Below are 14194 nucleotides of genomic sequence, written 5' to 3'. Positions count from 1 at the left end.
TACACTTTGCTTTTCTACAAATGAGTGTGCTGATCCTTGCATCACCTGTATCATTAATTTGATCCTGCACCTCAAACTCATACAAGTATCGAGTGCTGATACCCACAGGACGCATATATATATATATATATATATATATATATATATATATATATATATATATATATATATATATATATATATATATATATATATATATATATATATCCCTGTAAGCATATGCAGAGGGTGATTTTTTTATTTGGGTAGTCTAAAGTTAACAGACAAACTGAAAAGTTATCAACTAATGGGTATGCAGGCTAAATGGTTTTAATTACTGCATAAGTCAGCCATTCACATGTCAGTACATATGTTTTCATTATTGTGCTTCAGCACATTAATGAAAAATCAGGATTTTTTAAATACATTTTTTGTTCAGTCCCCCATGAGCACAATGCTGTTTATTTTTATGTAAAGGTAAAAAATATTCCAAAGCATACATGTAAAATACTGTGTAAAAAATCAATATATGTTGGCAAAAACATATATGGTGCCTAAATATATAAATGCTTGTTATTCACTGCTTCTAATACCTTACGTGCAAAAACCATCATGCTACCCCAGACTTTGCTTTGTGAACTTGTGATCACTGCTCCAGTTTTATTGCAGCTCTGGCAAAGAAGGATCAGTGGCCTGTGCAGGAGTCCTGTGTAAATCTTTCTCATCAAAGTTCTCTCGGAATCTAATAGATCTGGTCTGTTACACCAGCCGCCAAGTCTGTGAACAGGCTATTGTCAATATAGACACAACAAGAACGAAGACTCGGAGAGGGAGAAATATTTATTGCAAGCACAGGTCACTAATGCATTTGGTAAAGACTGCTTAAAGGAAGGGACATACCAACGTGATGGCTCATTGAATGATTGCAAAGAACGAAGCGATCAGCAGTTGCTCCTGTGTGTCCGTGCTCCCAGCGTAAAATGAGTTCGCAACAGCCCCTCCCTCTGGATCAGGGAACTAGTCAGTAATGCCGCATGTTACAGGATTTATGAATTATTTATTTAGTTCACAAGGGGTTTTTTTTGGAGTGGCAACGTGGTCCACTTTGGGGGCGGGCCCAGCTGTGGAAAAAAAAAATTTGTGCAAAAATGGAGCGCATAATCAAAGCAGTAGCAAAGTGTTAATTAGGCAGCGTGCGGCCCACTTAAACACAGGGCAGATCGGCCCCTCGGGCAATTGCCCGATAGGACAGATTACCAGTCCGGGCCTGTCCGGAAACCCATTATCCAGAAAATTCAGAATTACAGAAAGGCCGTCTCCTATAGAATCCATTATAATGAAATAATCCAAATTTTAAAAATGATTTCCTTTTTCTCTCTTATAATAAAACAGTAGCTTGTACTTGATCCCAACTAAGAAATAATTAATCCTTATTGGAAGCAAAACCAGCCTATTGGGTTTATTTAATGTTTACATGATTTTCTAGTAGACTTAATGTATGATGATCCAAATTACAGAAAAATCCCTTATCCGGAAAGCCCCAAGTCCCGAGCATTCTGGAGAATAGTTCCCATACCTGTATATGAAAAAACAATAACCAGACTGTTTTAAATAGATACAAATAAATATGGAAAATAAAAAACATGCCTGTTAAAAGTGAAAAATATAAATTCAAATTTACTTGACAAAACTCAAGCTTTTAGCTGCAACTGATTCCTGTCTGTAGCCAAAGCAAATTTCTCATATGGTTTTCACTGTCTGGGTCAGCCAGAATCCCTGACAGAAACAAATTATTCACAGTTCTACTATTTTAGGATTCGGCCGAATCCCAGATCCTCTGTGAAAGATTCGGCCGAGAACTGAATCCGAAGCCTAATTTGCATATGTAAATCAGGGAAGTGAGGGGGGAAATAAAACGTTTTGACATTTTTGTGAATTTTTTTGACTTTCTTGTATGTGTTTTGGCACGCAGCTCGCTGCAAAAAAAATGTTTAACTTTCTTGTTTGTGTGACAAAAAGCCATGTGATTTTTTTTTGGATTTGGTTCGGCCAGGCACTTGGATTTGGCCCAATCCTAATCCTGCTGAAAAACGCTGAGTCTTGGCTGAATTCCAAACCTGGATTTGGTGCATTTCTAGTTGTACTGAATAGGTTGACCCCCCCAAATTGATGACTTGTAGGCAGAAACAAAATATATCTCTTAATTTGCAGGCCTGGAGATCTCTCTAATGTAACTATTCATTTGCTGTACTAGCCGGCATGTACATGTCTACAATGAACCGTGTACCAGAAAATGTTCTGTGTGTTTTCTTTTATATTACTGTTTCAGGCAGTGTCTGATTCTCTTTATGGGAATACTTAGTGAATCAAAGGGCTGTCAGTTAAAGGGTTTTTTCACCTTTGAAACAACTTTTAGTATGATGTAGAGAGTGATATTCTGAGACAATTGGGTTTAATTTTTTATTATTTGTGGTTTTTGAGTTATTTAGCTTTTTGTTCAGCAGCTCTCCAGGTTGCAATTTCAGCAATCTTGTTGCTAGGGTCTAAATTACCCTAGTAACCATGCATTGGTTTGAACAAAAAACTGGAATATGAATAGTAGAGAACCTGAATAGAAAGATGAGTAATATAAAGTAGCAATAGCAGTACACGTGTAGCCTGTTTAACCCTTTCAACAACCAGTGTATGTGTATCACTTGCCTATTGTGTTCCATAGGACTATGTACTTTCCATTGAGCAGAGTGTTGAGCTGGTGGATACGAATGATTTTATTCATGGTTCTCCATTAAGCACCATGGTTATCCAAATTCCCTATGCACTATACCTCATATAAACACCAGTGGTTCTTTAAAAAATGAAAAATTAAATAACAAAGTGACTGAGATCTTGTAGTTAGAATTGCAACAGGTAATTTCCCTGAAATGTGAGAGAAGAAAATGTGTGTATTGTGGGTTTTCCAAAATATTACAGGAGTCACAGCATGGCAGGTTAATTCATATTTATTTGTTTTTAACAGCTCTGCCTCTCCTCATGACCCTTTCAAATCTCCCTCTGCTCCTCAACTGCCTCACACACAATTACTTTCTGCTTCCTGTTTCCCTGCACTGGTTACTTCAGCCTGATCACACACATCACAGTATCCTTGTCCTTGAAATGCATGTTCAATGTGCCCTGCATTAAAGCACACTTTGGATATCCTGCTCTATGGGGGCACAACAGGGTCGGACAGGGCCGGCGGGAAAAATGATTGCTTAAACACAGCTTAATAATGAATGGAGAGTGGTCAGAAATAACAGGCAAAAATAAATCAATCTCAGACTCTCTCTCTCTCTCTCTCTCTCTCTCTCTCTCTCTATATATATATTTGTAGTGAATACAATAGAAATAATAGTAACCTGTACTAACACTGGCATACCTCCCAACTGCCCCGTTTTTAGAGGCTCAACCTGCAGTCCCTCATTTGTACTGGAAAGTCCAGTTTTTCTGTGCACTGAACAGGCAGAAAAAGAAGCGATGTTTCCAATTTAATTGGCTTTTGGCAGAGAGCCCAGAACAGCCACAGCAGAAGAAAAGATACTTTTGTAACATTTTATAGAGAAGAAAATGTAATAAGATAACGGGTCTCTTGGGAAAAGTTAAACTCACAGCTTTGCTGCGCTTCCTCTGCACTGCTAAGCGAGTAAAGGATAAGGGGCACTTAAATGTGTTATAACCTATGGGGGGATCGGGGACTATGTAGGGTACTGGCCTGGGTAAGAGTTTTTATTAGTGGGGGGTTGAGTTCTCCTTTAAGGTAGGAGAAGGGAGAACAAAATAAAATATAGAAACAGTGAAAGTGACAATGCACATGAGAATATAGAAGTTGGTGGATGGGTGACAGGAAACTGAAAAAGAACAGGCTGAAAATGGTAATACTATGGCCTTTACGCCATATATCAATGGTGTAAGGGTATAATAGAAGGTTCAAACTCCGCACCTTTAAAAACCCATGTTTTGTTGCATTTAGTGGTACTCTGTAGAATGCTGAACTCTGCATGTATAGCCATCTTTGAATGGTGGGAGTGGGGTTGAAGTTTTGTAAATAAAATGCCTGAGAAGTTTTGTTAACTTGGTCTTACCACGTTCAGCCGTTTAAATCATACACAGAAAGTGAGAAAGGGAATTGCCCTAAATATGCAGTGTGTGAGAACATTAGTGCATTAAAAAGCAGCACTTAAAGGTTAGTGCAGAAAGCTGACTGATTCATAATTTTGATTTATTTTGTAAATGCAGTACAAGGTTTACCAGGGGGCACAGCCATACATATACTACAAAAACAAAACTTGTATGCTATTCCAAATGGTGTAAAATACCTAAATGTTTGAAAGTTTGTGGTGAAACTGACATTGGCCAAAGCACGACTGGCCTGCTGCTAGTCTTACCCTAGCCCCTTCCTTCTACAAAGTACCCCCAGCAACTATATTGTTTGAGGAATTAAATGAAGTAGGCTTTTCTGTGGGGACTAATGAATTTTAACTTGTATAAATAAAATGTGACTTTTTTTAACTAGAAACACCAGTGTATAATTTGTGGTTTGGTAATTGCCTCTTTTGGCCTCTAGAGGTCTCTCATGCATTAATTAGTTATATAATTTTGCTTTGAAGCCAATTTTTCATTAATTTGAGTAAATGAAGGTCTCCCCAAAATAATGCAGGTTAACACTCAAGCTTGCACTCAAGGGTATGCTACATACAGTACTCGGTAAAAATGTCTTTATTATTGTGTGCTAACTACATGGTAAATGTATAATCTTGCAACACTGAGCATGCTGGCTTTAAAGGACATGTACAGGATAAGTAAAATCCTCCTCATTTTGTAGGCAATAGTAAATAATACTTGGTGCAGGTTTAACTCTAGGCTAATATGTATCTCTAACTTTAAAAATTGTCCCTTAATTGGAGCTCCCAATAGATCTGCTGCAGTCCCTGTATATGTTTCAAATGAGGGGTGAACGTGTACAGGTATGGGGCCAGTTATCCATATTGCTTTGGATAGCCAATCACAGCCCTACAGTTACACAAGCAAAGACATTCTTCAGTTCCCTATCAGGTCAGCCTCACTGCTGATTGATTCCTGTCCTATAGTGTAGTATGCTGAGTACTGCCAGCTCCCATAGACAGCCTGGGAAAGGAGGCAGCAGGGAGGGGAACAACTGGGAGGGAGTAGCATGGTTTTTGTAAAAATTTGTAATAACAAATTACTTGGTATTTTCTTCTTGGTGAATACATAGTATCTGCCTATCAGTGCTCAAACTGAGCAAATTTCTGCATGGAAACAAAAATATACATTTTTTGCAACAACAACTTCCTGTGTAATCTGACACACAGACCGCACAAAAAACACCAGTTGTGGCCCTGCCCTGCACCACATTATAACCTACATATTCAAGATTCATTAGGATCAACATGATGCCATGGTATAGCTTCCTATATTTGTTGTAGTACAGGTTTTCAGCCAGTAGATGCTGCTTTTCAGGAATTTTTCAAACTTGCTTTGTATTGATCTTTCTGTGTAACATACAGAATGCAATTAATTTAGAACGGCACTTGAAAGGCAGAGTATATTTGTATTAGTCAGAAGACTGCATTGTACACTGTGCAATTTTAGTAGTCTCCTCACCAGCTGTGTTTGATTCTGAAATATATATATATTTATGTATGCTGTTCATCTCCTACCCAGCACTTACCTACTCTTACCGACTGTGCCATTTGTTCTCTTTATTTAAAGGCAGATTCGTTTGCATCATCCTCTTATACAACAGCTGCAGGAGAATAGAAATGATGTACTGTGTATCGTGAAAGAAAAGATTGTGACCACACAGAAGTGTATTATTACAGAGCACACGCAAACAGAGGGAACTTTCAAAGGAAAAGTCGGCATGAAAGCAAAAACCATAGAGGTAGGGAAAAATATTATTTATGGAATTATTGGCTGCACTGGTGAAGGTAATGCTTGTATGTATGTGTATATATATATATATATATATATATATATATATATATATATATACATATATACATATATATATATACATATACATATATATATATATATATATATATATACCAACTGCATAGGATACAAAAGTGGTTTAACCCTAAGACTACTAATGACGAGAAGCACTGTAAAGCTCGGTATACAAAAGGGGCAGTAAAAACCTATATACACGTTTGCTTAAAGCACAATATGAAAAATGTATGGAAAATGTATTCTTACTGTTTTTCAAATGCCGGTCCATTATAAAGCACTAATGAATTTTCCCCATTTACAGTTAGGCCCATAAATCTTTGGACAGAGACAACTTTTTTTTCTAATTATGGTTCTGTACATAACCCCAATGAATTTTAAATGAAACAACTCAGATGCAGTTGAACTGCAGACTTTCAGCTTTAATTCAACTGTTTAACTGTGGACTTCCATGGACGTCCAGGTCTTTTTGCGTTGCTGAGTTCACCAGAATTGCCCACACCTGCCCATGAAATAGCCTTTGAGTGAATTGCCCAATAAATTTTGAGCTCCTGAAATGACATGATTGTGTTAAAAAAAGGCTTTAGTTCCTCACATTTTTATGCAATCTTTTTGTTCAACCCACTGAATTAAAGCTGAAAGTCTGCAGTTTAACTGTATCTGAGTTGTTTCATTTAAAATTCATTGTGGTAATGTACAGAACCAAAATTAGAAAAAAATTGTCTCTGTCCAAAGATTTATGGACCTAACTGAAAACTTTTATTGAGTTTCACATGTTAGACATTGAACAGTAATGCTGAGTAGGAGAATGTCTGATACACAATCATGTAGCACATCGTCAAAAAGCCGTCAAAACAATTTTAGATGGAATTTCAAGGTAATCAGAGTTCTGCATGTATCAAGCACACTTTGCTCTTCTTTTTTTTTTTCTCAACAATGTTTTATTGGGTTTTCATAAACACAACAGATTATGGTTTACAACATATGAAGTATGTCAAGATAAGCATAGAAGAAGAATATACATTGCTGCATGACATACCAAGGAATTAAACAAATTAAATGAGAAATACTTAAAGTCAAAGAATCCAAAAGGAAATAGATAACAAAGCATATAAAATAAGAGGGAAAGAAACTTTGCTCTTCTTAGTAGGGGGACGGAAGGGACCATTGAAATGGTGTGGGGTTGAGGGGATAAGGGGTAAAAAAAGGAGATAATTTGGTTGTAGTAGAAAGCTCCTCAAAAGTATTTATATTGTTCATTTTGATTATTTATTCCTTTATTGGCGGGGGGGGCGTGATTTTAAGATTTAGAAGAATTTGTAAGAATTAGAATTATTTTGATAGAAATTGAGTCTATAGGAGACAACCTTCCTTTAATTCGCTGCTTTCTGGGTAAAGGATCATATGTTTGTAATTAGTTTCTTTTGTTCTACAGTAGCAAGAACTCTTCATTAAGTTCAGGATCAATTGGCCTGCCTGTACCTCACCAATTTCAAATTCTAGGTCTTTATTCCATGCCTGAATGTATTGCAATTGAGTGATTTGTGAGTTTGTGTGTAGAATTTATTTTATATAACAAAGAGCGAACTTGAGGGGGTTGTTCTATAGAGCAGATGGACTCAAAGGGGGTTACAAATAGTCCTCTCAAACTGTAGAAATGCTAGACCTGAAAGAATACAAGATGGTCTGTCTGGGTGAAAAGGGTAGAGGGGTGGAGTAGGTTGTCTTGTAGAAGCCACTTGCCAAATTGATTTACTGATCTCCTTGGAAAAACTAGATGTCCCATATTTTCAGTGTACCAGTAAGAACAGGGCGATCCTCTTAAATTGTACTTGTCTATGGATTGTATGAGACCAGGGCAGATATATGAATAATGTGCTTGTTGCTAATGTTATCTATTTCTTGGTATCAGTGTGATGGAGCCAATCTACTATTCTGTTTAGAATGGCATGATAATCTTTTCAAGGTCGAGGAGAACCCCTTGGTCCTTGTCCCTTGTCAGTATCACAAGTTTAATCCCAGGGTGTATTGTTATTCCAGACAAACCTCCTGATAACTCAAGTTGTGAGTTTGAGAAAATAGTGCACCCTGGCAGGTAAAAATGATGATTGATCCCAATGTTATTAATAGGGAAAAAAGATATATAGGAAGGCCGGTATTTTTTCCAGAAAAGGTGGCAAACCTATTTGTATGCAGGGCCAGGGGTAGGCAGGGTAGGTTACCGCCTAGGGAGCAATCACTGAGGGGGCGCAGTTCTCAGGGGGAATTTGTTTTTTTTTGTTTTGTTTTTTTAAATTATTTTTACTATTAAGTTCATTTGGATTGTTGGCCTTTATTAGAACCATTATAATTTATCAAATTCGCATGCACAAACCCCCTTTGGGGTTTGTTTTAGCCTGGCAAATATCTGAACGGTGAACACGTTTCCCCCACCCTGGATTGTGACTTACTTGGCGCCTTCCGCACTGACGCGAATGCTCAGTAGGCTGCGATGCCGGCGTGAGACATCAGTAACGTCATTACAAACGATTGGTTGGGCAGAGAGGACCTGCTGTGTGGCTACAGAGGAGCAGTCGCGCTGAAGAGACCTGTCGGCCCTGCTGACTGGAGCCTGGGCACTTTTGGCAGCTACACTTGCCTTTTTTCTACTGTCTATCTTTGAGGCTTGCTGGCACAGGTACAGATCATGGGGGGGGGGCTTGGGGGGGTTGTTGGGTACAGGTACAACTTGGGGTTTGGGCTTGTTGCCTTCAGACTGCAGTATTATGGATAAGACTGGGCTTGAGGCTGGACTCATTGTTGGCTGCTGGGCTTCTGGCAGTGGCACAGGTATAGATCATGTGGGCTTGTTGGGCACAGCACAGGTAGGGGAGTGGGCTTGGGGCCTGCAGTATTAATGGATATGGCTGGGTCTGGGCTCATTGTTGGCTGCTGGCAGTGGTACTGGTACAGATGGGGGGGGCTGGGCCTGCTGCCTTGGGGCAATATTTTGGCTGCTGGCTGGCACAGGTACTCATTTGGGGGAGATATTTTGGCTGCTGGCAGGCACAGGTACTAATTTGGGGGCAATATTTTGGCTGTTGGCTGGCACAGGCACCGATATGGGGCAATATTTCGACTGCTGGCTGGAAGAGGTACTGATTTGGGGGCAATATTTTGGCTGTTGGCTGGCACAGGCACAGATATGGGGCAATATTTCGACTGCTGGCTGGAAGAGGTACTGATTTGGGGGAAATATTTTGGCTGCTGGCTGGCACAGGTACTAATTGTGGGCAATATTTTGGCTGCTGGTTGGCACAGGTACTGATTTGGGGGCACTATTTTGACTGCTGGCTGGCACAGGTACTAATTTGGGGGCAATATTTTTGGCTCAAATGGTAATGCAAGAAGGAGGGGTGCTAATTGAAGCCCTTACCTAGGGCTAAACTACCTTGGCCCGGCCCTGTCTGTATGTACCAGCTTGCTAACATATAGTATGCTGAAATTCCTTGATCCTAGTGGGAAGATATTTTCCCTGATATATGTCTGTGTGTTCAGTATAGACATTTAATGTACACTTTCAGACTTATATTCAACATTCAACCTAACGGAGTAGAATAAAGTGTCTTTTTGAAGCAACAAAATTATTGGACATTTTCGACAAGATAAAAGGGAGAAAGAGGTTTGATTGGTTGGTTTAATAAAAGTAATTGCCAGATTTTTCCTATTCCTTCCTTTTCTTTTTGTATTGTTGGCATTAGACAGAATTGTATTATTATGAGTTATTAGGGCAGACTGTATGGTACACTGAACTGGTCATTTCCCTGCAAGCACTCACAAGTGAATCATGTTTTATACCAGGAGAAATAAATGTATCTTTCCTTCAATTTCAACTCTATTTTCACCTTGAGATTTTCCTTTAAAATAGATTTGCAGCCCATTATGTTTCCTATTTGTCTATATTTTATTCTCGAAGTGATTCTCTAGAACATGCATCATCATTATTATTACGTCTTCTAAATCTGCATCCTATAGGCATACATTCTATATGGATCCCTGTATACGGATGGCAAAAAATAAGTGATGATGTTCAATATTGTATTATTTCTTAGGTATCAGTTAGTGAAAATGGAAACAACATTAAAGAAGAGAACACAGTTCTGGAAATCCCCCTACAGCCATTGCTTATGGTGTGTTGGAACTATACATAAAGCACAATGGCACATTTGGTGAGTAGAATGATGTCCTGCAGTGGGTGGGGGTTGAAATCCTGACCATTGGTTGTCCTTATCCGGTGGGGACAATTTACACCTGACAGAGCAGCTATAGTCAGGCTCAAATTTCACTTCCCCTGTAGCTGGTGCTAAGAGTTGCACCTTTCTGACTTGTCTTTTTTTTTGCAGTTGGTCTCTTTTTAATAAACCAGGCCTAATAGCTTTACTATCAGGTTAGTTGCCTGGATATACATGACAACATTTTCTTCTCAGAACCAGTGATCCGTTGCCTTTGTTTTTTGGTTTTTTTTAAATAAAAGTCTGGAATGTACATGAGCCTAGTGATAGAGAAAAGTCTGTTTCAGAACCAGTACAAATGAGTCACTATGATAAACCATCTAGTTTTCTCTGCAAGGTGCCATGCTTATTTCTGTGCAACTGTCAGAGACAGAGAGATTCTTGTTAAACCAGCATGATATCCAAAAGAGTGTAATTTTTATTGAGGCTTTTCATTTCATTTTCATTGCTAACAGATGAATTAAGTCATATCCCAGCTCTTAAAGGGGTGGTTCATCGTTAACTTTTAGTATGTTATAAAACTCTAAGCAACTTTTCAGTTTGCTTTTATTATTTCTTTTTTTTATAGTTTTTGAATGATTTGCCATCTTCTGACCCTTTCCAGCTTTCAAATGGGGGTCACTGAACCCATCCAAATGCTCTGTAAGGCTACACATTTATTGTTATTGCTACCTTTTCTTACTCCTCTTACTTTTCAGGCCTTATCTTATTCATATTCCAGTCTCTTATTCAAATCAATGCATGGTTGCTAGGGTAATTTCAACCCTAGGAACTAGATTGCTGAAACTGCAAACTGAGCTGCTGAACAAAAAGCTTGAACACCTCAAATTAATTTTAAAAAAAATTATAACCAATTGCAAGTTGTCTTAAAATACCCTCTACATCATATGAAAAGTTAATTCAAATCAGTTACCAATGTGGTTAATAATTTTACAACCTGTTTCAGCACTTTGTGAACGATTCAGTTATTTATGTGCTATTAATATTTTTCTCCCAAACCTCAAGGTGCTCATTATTCTACAGCATTACTGCTGTGATCCATATCATGCCTTGTTAATAGGGGATACATAAGACCCCTTGTACATGTACCTCGTTGCAATAATTACTATTCAGCTGTGCTGCTAGTTGATAAAATAGAGTATAATATATATATATATATATATATAATGTGAATTGTTTAGTAAACCACAATATTGTATTTTTAAACATGTAAGTGCAGTATTTTCCATCTTGTCTGATTGGTTAGTAGGAAAGCACCTACATTCATATGATATGTATATTGTGGGAATTCACTCATATGTACCCATCCTCAGCATATCATCCTATGACATCCTGTGACATTTATAGTCACACATATTCTATGTGCACTGCATATTGTGGGTGGGTCCCTAAGCTCAGTAAGTGACAGCAGCACAGAGCATGTGCAGTGAATCAGCAGAAAAGAAGATGGGGAGCTACTGGGGTATCTTTGGAGGCACAGATCTTCCCTGATAAAGGGCTGTGGTTGCCTTGGGCTGGTACAGAAGCACAAAACATAATGTACAACATTTCTAGCTACTTATTTAGTTAAGTTTTAGTTCTCTTTTAAACCTTTTGGCACAAGATGCCATGCAATGCTCACTCAAGCAAACAGGGTTTAAATCCCTACATAGCTGCATTATCATGGGAAAACAGGAACCTTTACTATACTGCCATTAAATGGATAGATGTTGGGGTCCCGTAGCCACATGGAAACATTACCTGCCTTACTGCAGAATAAATCTACTGAAGTAAATATGCCTCCTGGCACAGCTGTCTTACATGGACTTGCTGATGGAAAGGGTTCTATGATGCCTTTGTGACATTTTAATCTGATGATCATACTTCCTGATGTGACTTCTGATGCAGTGCTGAGTAGTTTAGATTTTGATCTATCTAATCACTGAAAATATAGAATAAATTCATACTATATAAGCAGTTCATATTGTATGCCAGGGATGGAGAGAATTGTTTGCTCCTTCCAGTCACCATAAGGATTTACATAACACTATCACATGTTTGTGCTTCCTGAAAGAATAACCTTTTTATAGCTGGACATATAACCTATTGCTTGGTAAAGAGAAACAGCTACTTTTTGGGTGGGTCAAACATTATTATCTCTTCCGATATCCATCCAACAATGTTCCACCAGATAAATGCTTTTTTTTGTGATGTGAGCTGTTGATATAAAGTTTGTGTGAATTTTTCATTGTTCTCTTCAAAGCAGTTTGATTTTTATTTATTCCCAAAAAGGGATTGCGACATATAAGAAACATTTTTTGCATGGGAGCAGATTCCTGATGTCCAGTGTCTAGAGCTGTATACACTGCTGTGTGAAATCCTTTATGACGGCAGAGCACTGTCTCAGCTACAAGCTGTGGTAAGATCAGTGAATATTGGAAATCTCTTTGTTTGTTTGTGTGCTGCCTTTTGCAGTTACTCATGTACAAAGCAGCCAATAACTAAGCCGAGTCACATTTGTTGATATAATGGGCTTTGAAGCCTTTCTTAAGATGAAAGCAGTGCTGCATTATGTGATCTTTATTACATGGAATCGTTTAGGCTATTCAGATGACATTTTCAGTGCTGGCATTGGAAGAATATAATTCAACCACTGATATGTAGTCTAATCTTTCAGCTGCCCACAGCAATTGACCAAATCTAAGCTGTATAGTAGCTATAAAGTATCACAGCTTTATAGTTTTTCTCACAGTTCATAGAGATCAGTTTTTTGCCTTCTCGCTCGTGATCAGTCAGCACATGGCATTTGTTTATTTTTCCCTTTGGCAGGTAAAAGATCTGTGTTCAGAACTAAAGCCCACTCAAGCAGCTTTTAATGAAGTAATGCCTTCTCAGAGGAAAATAGCAGAGACCACTCTAACGGGGGAATGTAATAAAAATCGCTAACAGAAAAACTATTCGCAATGCGAAAAGTTATGCCTTTGCGCGAACAAATTTTGCTTTGTGCGAATTTAATATAGCTTTTGCGAGCCCGGAAACTGTTTAGCGACCACTTCCGACAGTTAAAGACCGTTTGCGAATTTTATAGTTTGCGCCAATGCGCAGTCAATGTAATAAAACTTCTTACTGAAAAAGTCGTTATGTTTGCTCCAAAAGATTACGACACCTTCAAGCACTTCTTATGAGTGCGCAATTAAAATTCGCAATGCGCAATTAAAATTCGCAATGCAATAACAGTTTAAGGAACAACATTACATTGCAAGATGTGGATTTTTAGTCTTATTGGTGCGAATTGTTTTGCTCTTTAGGACTTTTATTACATTCCGCTGTAAATCTTACAGGATATGATATAACAAATGAAGGGCTTCTACATGCAGCTAATCTGGAACTGCTTGTGGCTCTACACATCATCACAAGTGTTCTTAATGGTGATTGATATTCTCTAATTCACTCATTAAATGATTTACATCATTATTATTTGCTTGTATTGCATGGAAAACTATTTTATCCCATTAATGGAACTGGAAATAGCTAGAATCCAAAAATACTCCAACTAAAATCTGTCGAGGTCATGTAGAAGTCAAAGGCAGAGGTCCCTTGAACCATTTGAAGATGTTTGTAGCCTTCATGATGTTCAGATTTTTCTTTTTGGGGTTGTTTTCACTCCAAAATCAATCGAGTATTTGAATTTTTCATCCCGACTACAGTGATTCAAGTTTTTAACATTGCATTTCATAAATAAGAAAACATTTAGCATGGAAATAAATCTGCTTCCCACTGTAGACCAACATTGTATATCATTCAGTGACTGAGATATTTGTACCCATCACACATACTTGCATGTACTAGAGGTACATATACTGATACAGGCAGTCCCCGGGTTACGTACGACATAGGGTCAGTAGGTTTGTTCTTAAGTTGAATTTGTATGTAAGTTGAAACATATATATTTACTTATT

The sequence above is a fragment of the Xenopus laevis genome, chromosome 6L, assembly GCF_017654675.1.
Source record: "Xenopus laevis strain J_2021 chromosome 6L, Xenopus_laevis_v10.1, whole genome shotgun sequence".
In the NCBI taxonomy this organism is placed as follows: Eukaryota; Metazoa; Chordata; class Amphibia; order Anura; family Pipidae; genus Xenopus; species Xenopus laevis.
This window is presented reverse-complemented; position numbering follows the sequence as displayed.